At 41.3% G+C, this 11460-nt stretch overlaps 2 long non-coding RNA genes across 4 annotated transcripts; one reads left to right on the top strand and one right to left on the bottom strand.

Annotated features, from left to right (window-relative positions):
• Positions 1-1674: 1674 nt before the first annotated feature.
• LOC122992436 lies at positions 1675-6556 on the bottom strand. 3 transcript variants are annotated; one of them, XR_006406050.1, is made up of 4 exons: positions 6466-6556; positions 5890-6134; positions 4897-4946; positions 1675-2106 (listed from the first exon to the last, which is right to left on the bottom strand). It is a non-coding gene; the product is annotated as an uncharacterized LOC122992436 (long non-coding RNA). The 3 variants fall into 3 exon arrangements; XR_006406048.1 differs by having other exon boundaries at positions 4897-6134; XR_006406049.1 differs by lacking the exon at positions 4897-4946.
• Positions 6557-7114: 558 nt separating this feature from the next.
• LOC122992437 lies at positions 7115-7657 on the top strand. Its single transcript, XR_006406051.1, has 2 exons — positions 7115-7206; positions 7306-7657. It is a non-coding gene; the product is annotated as an uncharacterized LOC122992437 (long non-coding RNA).
• Positions 7658-11460: the final 3803 nt, after the last annotated feature.

Here is an 11460-nt window from a genome sequence, read left to right as displayed (position 1 = left end):
ACTGAGTGACGTCATTTCCAGCAGGCTTCAAATTAGGTGATATGCGGGGGTGTGTGGAGATCTAAATCTACGCAGATTATTGTCCCCTCTTTGTGAGAAGGAAAGAAGAGTGGGCCTACTGCAAAATGGCAAAGTTGAGATTTCCTGCTTCCTGTTCCTGAGAGACATGACAAATCTTGATCCTGTACTCAACCTGGAACATTTGTTCCTTAGTTCAAAGATTCAAAGTTGACTTGGCCACCTTCAGAGTTTTAATCAAACAACCTGAGGAGCCCTGGAAGAAAAAAAGCAGCGTAATGACACGTATTATTAGGTATCTCATTCCTTTCCAGTTTATCACATTTTCAATCATGCCAGGGATTATTATCAGGGCTGGTTCAGTATAATCAGTATGTGCACACCCAGGGGTCTAGCATGCCAGTGGGGCCTGTATGTGCAAAAAAGAAAAAATAAAAATACATTGGGAAAGTCCCATTACTAACTACTGTGGGCACAAACCAAACAACATTTCAGCATGTACATGTTTTCTGTTTACTGAATGAAGTGAAAAAATAGGTGAAAAAAATGATGCTGATGAAATGAGCTGTGATTGGTTTATTGATTGTCTCATGAAGTTATTTCACAGAAATACATGTTTTGCTCCCTTCATCTACAAGAAATTCAAAAATACTGTTTTTTCCATAAAAAAAGTTAAATTACCTGGTGATAAATCTTTAAAATCATATTTCCTCTTCTTGTGGACTATATAGAAGTTTTATAGGTTGTGAAGAGGAAAAAAAGAATCCCACCGCAAGGTCTTCTCCCTTTCAACCACATCACACGGGCTTTATAAGCTGATGGAGTTTGCTAAGTTGTCATGATGATTGATCTGTTCATATTCAAGCTCAGTAGCTGTTATGGTTTCATCCATAACATTTAAAGGATTTTTTCGTCTATGTTGGCTCAAAAGTGAGACATGAAAGTTCATTCTTGACATTGGAAGTAGTAGTTTTACAAAACCATTCCAACACACGGTCCACCGACAGAGTTTTTGACTGTCCCACACAAAAAAAGAAACCAATAATAGACAGCGCCAAGGCTCTATTACAGGTTGAGGCCCTGTAAGTCTACCAAAAAACAACCAATCGTACACTAACTCAAACAGAACGTTATACACTACAACCATATAACGGCGACATATACAGTAACAGGACATAATATTTTTAAGAGATTTCTTCAATTTTACAAAACAAAAACTCATATTATTACAAATGCAGCAGCTTGCAATTTTGTAAGCGGGATAGGGGTTAGGGTTGAACACAGACCTCTCAATCCGGCAATAAATATTATCCTATTATCCTATTGCTTCAAAACATCATTACGATTGTTTCCTATCATTATGTGAAGTTATTTCCTTTTCTTCTTAGAAGCGGTAGTACTCAAAAAAATGTTATCAGTGCATGTCCAGTATATTGTGAGAAAGCATTACCACGATTGAGTGGTTGAGTGACACAGACCAACCGTTATTTAGAGTGCGTCAATTGATACTTTAGATGGCCACAGCAGAGTGAGTAGCCAGGATGAGATTCTTGCTAAAACATGACCACGGAAACCCTAATTGAAGATTGCAACAGCTTCACAGAAGTGACGCCACAGGAATGTCACTCAGACACAACAGCATATAGATGCTTTTATTAATCTGTTCTAACATGCATATGAACACACGCACATACACACATACCCACAGACACACACACACACACACACACACACACACACATGCGCGCACGCTCACACACATTGTCCCGTCAAGCAATGTATAGCAGTTATTGTGCAGAAAATCATCAGTCAGCAATATAGACAGACAGACAGGAGCCCAATAGCATACCACCCTCAGTCTGCTCCAAAGTAGTGTGGGATGATGTCTCTCCCACACACACACACACACACACACACACACACACACACACACACACACACACACTCACACACACGCTCTGACATCAGATAGGCAGGGTCCTGGCTTGGTGCATCCCCCGCTGCCTCCCCCGACCGTGTCGACTTGTGAGTCACTGACATCACTTCCCTCCCAACAGCAACAAACGGCTGGGTTGTTGGGAGAGTCCACTGGATGGGGGGAGAGGAGGAGGTTGTTTGAGTCAGGTCCATGGAATCCATGATATACTGTACAGTGCTTTGTGTCGGAAAGGGGAAAACCAGCTACATCATCCCCACTAGGCTTTTGTTTACTCCCGCCTGCAGAAAATCTCCTTTGTTTTGTTTTTTTGTTCTTCTCCTCCTGATGCATCTGCTCTTTCTTTCGTCACCACAGGCTAATAGGTGTGAGCAGTTAATGAGCCGAGGGGCTGAATCACAGAGGTGGGTCTGAGGTCATGCTGGATGACCTGCTGTGCTCTAGCATGCAATGCAATGAGGCACTTCTACAGTTTCTGACATAAAAACTAATACAAAAATTAATTTTCCTCTGGAAGTTGTGATCAGTTGTTTTTAGGCGGAGGTTGTGATCCTGCAGTCCAAAAACCTCACGATCCAACTGTAATACTGAAAGGTTTATGGAGTGGAAAATCTAATCATTCAAGTGTTTTAGCAAGTTGGAACACTGAGAGTTTTTTTTTTTTTTTTACTTTTTGCTTTGGGTCCAACTTTCCTCTCCCTCCGGATTTAAGAAAGAAGGAAGTGCTTGAGGGATTGCTCGAGTCATTTTACATTTACTCAATTCCACCACCTGCACCTTATAAGGGATTTGAAATGATTGACTCTTAGTTCATAAATTTGTTGACGCTGAGCAACTTTATGAGCAACTTACATGTCACCCTTTTATGTCTAGGACAGTGGTTGCCGACACGTTTTGTTTTACGCAACCCCACAGCCCTGTCATATGAGCTCAGGTTCCCTTCATTGGATTCATCACCAGCTGTCATCCTCCTAAATGAGTTCATTTGAAATGATTTTAAACTGCATGATATTTAACACTAATTATATAAAAGTAACTATTTTTCGCACAATTGAAGTGTCTGTGTTTCAACCAGATATACATTGCTCTTAGCAAATCATTACAACCATTTATCCATTAGCTAACCATTTCAACTTTTATATATTACTATTAGCTAACTATTTCAACTGTTTATCCATGATTACTGTAACTGTTTTGACCATCTTACTACTGATTGCTAACTATTTCAGCTGTTTTAGTAACCCTTTATCAATACTGTTAACTGACTATTTATCTATTATCTATTATATTTATTTATTACTTTCAGCTGTTCTTTTCAATCCTTTATCCATTACTTTTTGTTGAAGCTAGCTTTATATTAACTATTTCTCAGTACGTAACTGTCTATTTTAGCTGTAGCCCTTACTTTTAACTAGTGTTAACTATTGAAACTATTTGTTCATTACTTACTACTAACTATCTAGTTGCTATTTCAACTGTTTATCCATTCAAGGTTAAGCTATCTATAAGACTCATTTATCCATTACTGTTAACTGTCTATCCATTATTACTGTAATTACATTCTGTTGTCTATTTCAGTCATTTATCCACTACTTTCAACTATTTCAACTGTTTATCCATTAATTGAAGTAAGTAAGTAAGTACGTACGTAAGTACTGTTTAAACTTCTCTGATTGCTTGCTAACTATTTTTATGCTCTCTATAGCAGTGGTTCTCAAAGTGGGTTCTAGGAACCCTTAGAGGTCCTTGAGGGTGTTCCAGGGGGTCCCCAGCAAAAAGGGAATTGTTTATTTTCACTATTATTCCATCTATAAGTAACACAATGACAGAATGTATGGCTGTTTTGGTCATGGGTTTCATACAATTTCTGTAATAAAACATCTAAAAGCAAAAATCTTATCAGATGGGGGACCCTGGGAGAAAATCTCATCAAATGGGGTCTGTAGTCAAATCTGTGTCAGTTTAGGGGGTCCTTGATATAAAAAAAAGTTTGAGAACTACTGTTTATAGAGTGACTTAGTGTAATGTAGGACACGGTCAAATGTGGGGCAGCTCAAGTATCTCTTCTTGTAACAAATGCTAATGAATGGGACTGCTGTCAAGATAAACCTGGTCAGGAAATTGAATCACACATGTGATGTCATACTTTGGGGCGGGGAAGCTTCCAACAGGAAGTTCTTGCTGTGAAGTCAAAGGTTAGTGGCAAAGGATTTAGACTAATGGGATATAAATCTGTCATAAATAGAGCAATGTTTCCGATTGCTGTCAGATTGTGTTTATAATATATTGATGTATCGAAATATGCTCTATTATGGTGAAAACATGTGTCATGTGTCATACATGTGTCAATTTTTCATTATCCCACTTTAGAAAATGTGGTTTGAAATGTGGGACAGCATGGTTTAACTAGCGTGGAGCAGTCGTATACATTCTTAAATTGGTGAAATATGCATTTAAGCACATACAAATTATATAATTACTAATATTAATACATATCACATACTATAATACATTACTATACTATTTGTAACAGTAAAAATCTGAAATGACCAAACATGGGCATGCACTTTGGCCTTAAGTGTTTCTGATCAGAGTTTTTTTATTGTATGAACATTTCATTGAGGGTCCCAGATTTCAGCCTGAACTGTCCCACATTAGGAAAGACACATAATCTGGGACAGTTTGGCACAAGGAACAATTTTATATTTGTCATTTCTTCTCTGAGTGTGATATCTGCATTCTCTTTTCTGATATGAATAGTAAACACTTTGGGGATTTCAGAAGGGTATTGGGTGCAGATATTATGTATTAGCTTCAAATCGAAACATATTGCTGAAGTGCCGATTACAAAAATTGTCCCACATTACTCTAATTCACCTTATGTTGATTTTTTAAAAATCATAATTTCTATGTTTTCAAATCAGTTAAGCTGTCAGTCTTACCACATACACCCTGGCAACGCTGGGGAAGTACCACGGGTTGGGAATCACTGCTGTTGAAACATATTAGATATCCCGTCATGTTTTCGCTGATGTCATGGTAACAGAAGTTGTGGTGGACTTTCTTAATCCTGTTGACTTTATGAGTGAGGTCGGGACAAAAGAAAGATTCCACGGAGTCACCACCGGAGTTAGAAACACTCGTCTTTCAAAACGTGAGCAGAACACTGCCCATGACATGTCCCTGCTATTGTCTGTTTGTTTCTAGGAGTGACCACATTGATACTGTAACTGTGAGTGAGTGTGTGCGTATGTGTGTGTGAAAGTCGAGCAGCAGGCATGGACAGTAACACCTCAACTCCCGGGACAATTAACTCAGACCCTGGCACAATGAAATTTATCAGCGTGGGAGCGAAGGGATGGAGACAATGATGATGGAGAGAGAGGGGAAGTAACAAGAGATAAGAGTTTGTGTCCGAGAGAACAGCTGAGTCATTTCGAAATTTTGAGTGTTTATCTGAAAATGATTGGAGGAGTGCAGAATGAGTGGACCTTGGGTGGAGGGGAAATATCTTAGTCAAGAGGGGCTGCTCGTGTTTCCCAAACCAACAGTTCTGTTTTGACTCTTTGGTGATTGAAAACAGCCGTCGGAGCCTGGTGTGGACCTGGTAACGTGGTAAATAATATTAGGTATTATCTGTGAACATGGGTAGTGATCCTGTGACTCACAAAAACAACAAGCATCCCTCAGCTAATGCGTACAACACACCGTTGTTCCCACCCTGGAGGAACAGAAAACAGAGTTAGGCTTTCACTGTTTAATTTAAGACAAGGTTGCTTCACCCTCTGTTGTGTCTCTGCTCATCTTTTGTCTGCTTACACCTACTTCTCTATTGACTCTGGCGTGTGCGTTTGGGTTTGATAGATAGCACTTGAATGAGGAAACATCTTGACAAATCAATGACCTCAGGGCACTTCCTCCACATCCACACCCACCTTGACGATGACAGTGTGGTCTGTGTCTTCAGGCTCGGGCTTAGCTACTTTGATGTAACCACAGAGAGGAAGCGGAGGTCAAGTCTGGGAGATCCTGACATGACCGTCTAAAGTGGAGTCGTCTCCTGCTGATGTCATGGCCGGTCCTGCCCTGGTGTTTTTCCTTTTCCTCCACCTCCTTCTCTTCCCAGCCCGGTTCGATGGCAGTCAAACTGGCAATGGATTTCCTTTTGTAGGAATAAATGCTTCACAAGAGAGATGTGGTTTGGAAATTAATGAAGCACAAGAGGTCATCCAAGACTAGTGTTGGGTATCGTTTGAATTTTACCAATTCTGATTCTGATTTTGCTTATTGATTCCCAGTTTCAGTTCTAATATGGTAAAAAAAAGTAGTCAAATGTTTAGATGACAAAATATCTTTATCCTTTTAAGCGTTAAGTTTACTTTGACTTTTATTGTTTCATTAAAATAAGTCAAAGTCTTTTAACTGAACGTTCACAAAGTAAATACATACAATAAAAACGTATGATCCAGAACATATATTTTCTTGTGGATGCTGTGGTATTTATTACTCACCAGTTTTCTCTTTGGTCATCTTTCCCTTTATTGCCAAAGAGAAAGGTGTGTCACGGCTTGGAGGTGCTAGCGCTGGTTAACGACACACTTGGATTAGAAGACTGACGAGCAAGACATCAAACACTTCACATTCTTTCAGATTGACACTGTGCTGCCTTAAATGTTTGGTCACATTTGAAGTGCAACTTGACTCGCAGCTAATGAACTTCTCACATGCATGCCTTGTCGTTTTCTTTAATAAAGTGAAGCCACACTTCTGAGCTTTTACCACGGTCCATCTGTCACTACTGTTGTGATGTTAGCCATGCATGCTCGTATGTAAACAAATCAACATGCTGTTGCGTTGATGCATAACCTAGACAGATCCTGGCAGATAGCCACATCCTTGCAGATATGTAGCCTTTGTTTGTAATAATAAAGGGTTATAGTGTTTAGGAAACGATAAACAGAACCGAAATTCAAATTCTTTAACGGGTACCCAGTTCTTGGCATTTCGGATTTGGTTCTAATTTGGAACCGGTTTTCCGTTCCCAACCCTTTCCAAGAAATCTAAACTACAGAGCATGCTTCACTGATTTGCTCATGTGCGCCTCACCAGCCAAAACCCCACCCTGCTTCTTTCATCTTCAAACAGTAGGCTGACATCTATCATACAATCCCATTAAAAGTCTGTAATCAAACCCGGTCCAGGTAACTGTACCTGACGCAATAAGAGGCCAGCCATGATGTGGAACATATAGCGTGGGTTTACTTTAGCTACTTTGTTGCATCACTGGCAAACCTTTTAATTCCCACTGTTACCACGATATGTAAGGATGAATCTGTTTTTTGTATTGACAGAGAACACTGTCTACAATGTGATGTAAGACGGAGAGATGAGAGGAAGAAGGGACGCAGGGGAGCAAAGAGGAAGGAGCCGGGGGCGAGAGGATGTAGGAGCACCGGGGGAGTGCTGACAGACTGAGCGTTTAACTTTTGCCGAGCGTATTGAACTCTGAGTGGGGGAGCGACATGTGTGTTCACAAGGAAAGCTTGGCTCCCAATGACGGAGCAAAAGTCCATGTTTTCTGCAGCTGTGTGTGTCCAGCCAAGTGTGCACAGTACAAAGTCTGGCTTTATTTACTATGCAGGCAAGTGTTTGTCATAGTCTGTATTTCCTTTTTTGTTTTTCTTTAATATCTTAAATAAACGTGTCTTGTGTACTGCTGTACTTTTTTATTCTTTTAACATCATTTCTTTGAAACTGCCTATTCGTATTAAGTATATTATCAAAAAAAAAAACTTTTTCAGGAGGCTCTGCATTTGCTGCAAGTGGTCTTCTTTCTCCAACAGGGGCTGCTGCTCAGACGGGCATCTTCTTCCTCTTTTTGCAGCCGCAGCCACCGCTCCCGAGGAAATCCGAGAAGCACCTTTAATACCGTAACAGTCAGATAATTACTTACATATAAATAATACATGGCGATGCGTGCCAACTGTGGTGGTGTCACTTGTCGTTTCACTGTGTTTCCCTCCACACAGTCCAGAAGTGCCTGCTTTGATAGTCTGCTCAGTGTTCACCCCAACTCTCCCACACTCTCCAATCCACACACATCAGCTGAAATAGGATCTGCCTAATGGTCTGGAATATCCCTGTTTGGGCTGATCATCACTCCAATTTTCTTTTCAAATGTGAAGTTTTGATAAAACCGCAGGCCGGTGTGATGTGACGGGAGAGGTGGAGGAGGAGGAGGGCAGTGGGGCGTAAACATTGGGGTTGCTATGGAGGCGGCAGTGTAAGAAGTTTTGTGCGAGAAGAAAGACAGTCAGGAAGGCAGAGTGTGTGTTTTATGGAAGACTTGGAGTGACCCTCTTACCACAGAGGATGTGGGACTGAGGGGAGAACGACAATTCGTTACTCTTCATGCTGTGAGGCTTTAAAGCAGCCTCTCAATCAGATAAAAGAGACCAATAACAGTGGAAAAATCCAGCCTTGTAATACCTTTGGTGTACGATGGCCTTTCTGTGCGTGAGGAAGCTTGAGAAGGCGTGTTATCATTTCAAAGTGCTCGGTTAATCAAACACTAATACAACAGCTGTGCCCAGAGTCTGTGCCATTGTACATTTATGCCAGGAAGAAGCACAACCATTTCCTCATATTTGGCTTCTCTAATTTATGCATCTCTACCCTTCTGGTTTCAAAACAGGCTGAATCCAGTGGAATCATGCTGGTTGCTTTGAAGCTGAAATAGCCATGGGCAGAACCAGACTGACCAAACGCTGCTCACTGTGACTCCACAGTCTGTCTCTGAACCTTGAACCTTCACCCCTGACCCGATACCTCAGACTGGATAAAGTGCTGACGTCATAGTTCATGGACAAGTGTGAGGTTGCAGAGTTTAGGGTCGGGGTGAGTGCGAGGGCATGGTTAACAAGGAATGCTCTTAAAAACCAAAGATAATCAGTTGCTCATAACAAAGCAAGAGTTGGCCAGTGGCAAAGGTAAACACCCTGTCTCAAGTTTAATCTTCGCATGCAGCTATATGGGCACTTTTGTATTTCTCTCTCTCTCTCTTTCTTCTACTTTCCCTCTCTTCACCCGTTCTCTCTCATTCATGCTTCGCCTCTTTTTTCCCTCTTTTTCCCCTTTCTTCAGCTACAGGGCTTTTGGCTGTCTGTCATCATCTGAAGGAGCATCAGGTTCCACTCTCTGGCAGGCAGCACGTAGCTAAACACTGGGGCATGGAAACCATCCAAACACTCTTTCTCTCTCTCATACACACACATCTATGCACGCACATGCACGCTTGAGGATCCACCCAACGTGAATAAAAGTGTGATACAACCCAAACAAACACACGTTAACCTGAATACCGCCCAAACGTTGCCTCCGCTCCTCTCTGCCACAGCACAGAGCTCCTGACTCCTGGAGGAAATAGCTGAGGGCACAGGAAACCCACAGCTAAACACAGGTTCTCACGGTGTCTCAACGACCCCTGACTGAGAGAAGAGCACTTCATAGCACCACATCCAACGTCAAGACCAGGCCATGGCTAGCCAAGCACAGGAGGTTGCCGGAGCCGTGACATGAGCTCAAAATGGAAAAATGGAAGGGAAAGATAAGGTCTACATCCTCGCTGGGCGCTCTCAGAAACGAAGGTCAGGAGACACGTCTGTCTGAGCAGAGACTCCAGTCCTTGTGTTTCAGAAGCAAAATATCAACAGAGGCAGTTCTATACAAGCGTGGTAAAAATGAGAGTAATAGTAAAGAGGGAATGTGGTCACACTACAACATAACCAAAATCATGTGTGTGGTTTTATGAAGTTAGAAAGCCCATAATGATGGAGTATTAAATGATTGTAGCGCCATGAGGTTTGATGGTTTGAGGGGGGGCGGGCGCATATAAAAAGCCAGCTTTCTCCCATGAACTCCTCTGGCACCCAGAAATTTGCTTGGATTTCGCAAGCTCACCCAACCTACTACAACCACCCCTCCTTTCCATTGTCACTGCTTCTGCCTAAAATAACTCCTGTTCCTGAAGGAGGTTCATTTTCTGCTGGGTTTTCAAATACTACGCTGTTGTTCTGCTGGCAGTGGGAAAACAGGAGAGGTTAGGGAGGTCACTCTCTGGGCTAACAGGAGCCGCTGCCATGTTTAGATGCTGCAACAGCCGCGATGTGGGACCGCTGGACCGTCTGTGGACACTCAGCCTTAATGAGGTGGTCCAGTACTACCATGTGACAATACCTTATTGTGCATGTTTTTGGAGAGTGCACATGTAAGCGGATTATAATAGGAGATGAGAGGGAATTAATAGTATCAACTTGTGTTTGCTTTTCACTTTTTTTTTATAGCACGAAGCCGATGCTGTGACCCAGAGTTCAAGTTCACTTTATTTGCCATTTGCACAGGTACAGAAAACAAACACACTGGAATTCTTGCATTAGTTTTCTCGGTCACTTAAACCTTCATTTATCAGTTAACGATGGATCAATTGACTGCGTGTAATGTGAAAGGTGACAAACCCACATATAATTATCACCTGACTCTGCAGTTCCCCTCAGTTCCACAGAGCGCTTTAGCATCTTTCAGCTCATTGTTTTGATTTTACGGCCTGCAACTTTACTTTTTTGGTTCTTTCTCACCGCTCTTATAAAGTTTCTCATTTCTAGCTGCAGCAGGCAGCCGTTTTTAGCGGAAAAGCTCGGTTAGAATGACATACTGTGCCAGCCCACTACCAAACTACAGGTAGAAAAAGTTAGAACTAGATGGCAAACAGTTAAAGAACCGAACCAGTTGTTTCCCTCAGAAATTAGCGGAGACCAAAACAGAGCTTGAAGGAGAAAGAATATTTGTTTGGTTGCCAAAACCATGTCTCCAAATGAGTGAGAATGTTGTTCTCTGGCTGCTGACAGATTTATGGATGTGTCAACTAGCAACTGATTGCCAACACATTTGCCATCATCTTTATGTGGTGATTGAGTATGTGTCAATGTTGTGTTTACAGTTTGTTCCGCTGCCCCTAAATAGAAAAAAATTAATTAGTACTGCTTTAAAGAAAAAAAAGAGAAAGAAAGGTTGAGAACAAAAGGGAGATAGAAGAAATAAAAAGTTACATAAATTATACTGTATACCGGGCAGCTAGCGTGTGTATGTGTGTGTATACTCAAGGACTTCATCATGTACGTGGGTGAACACAGAATTCACTGTTATGACTTTTCATTTACAGCGAAAAAACACAATACTTGGCTTAATCTACGTCATCACAACGCCGAGATGTCTCATCACGCTAGAAGAAAGTTTTTGTTTATTGTTCAACACTTCAGGTAATCTTGGTTATTAATAACTCAACTAAAAGGTGTAACTTTGCAAAACAATGGGCTGATATTTCATCCCTTCGTAAGACTGTGGTGAGATTTGGCTTCTTGACTCTGACTCATGAAAATAACCTTAAATGAAGATGAGAGGAAATGACATCTGTCTGTTCTTGTAGGAAGGCCTGTTAATTAAGTTTGTGG

Source organism: Thunnus albacares, chromosome 11 (assembly GCF_914725855.1).
Source record: "Thunnus albacares chromosome 11, fThuAlb1.1, whole genome shotgun sequence".
NCBI lineage: Eukaryota > Metazoa > Chordata > Actinopteri > Scombriformes > Scombridae > Thunnus > Thunnus albacares.
This window is presented reverse-complemented; position numbering and strand designations above follow the sequence as displayed.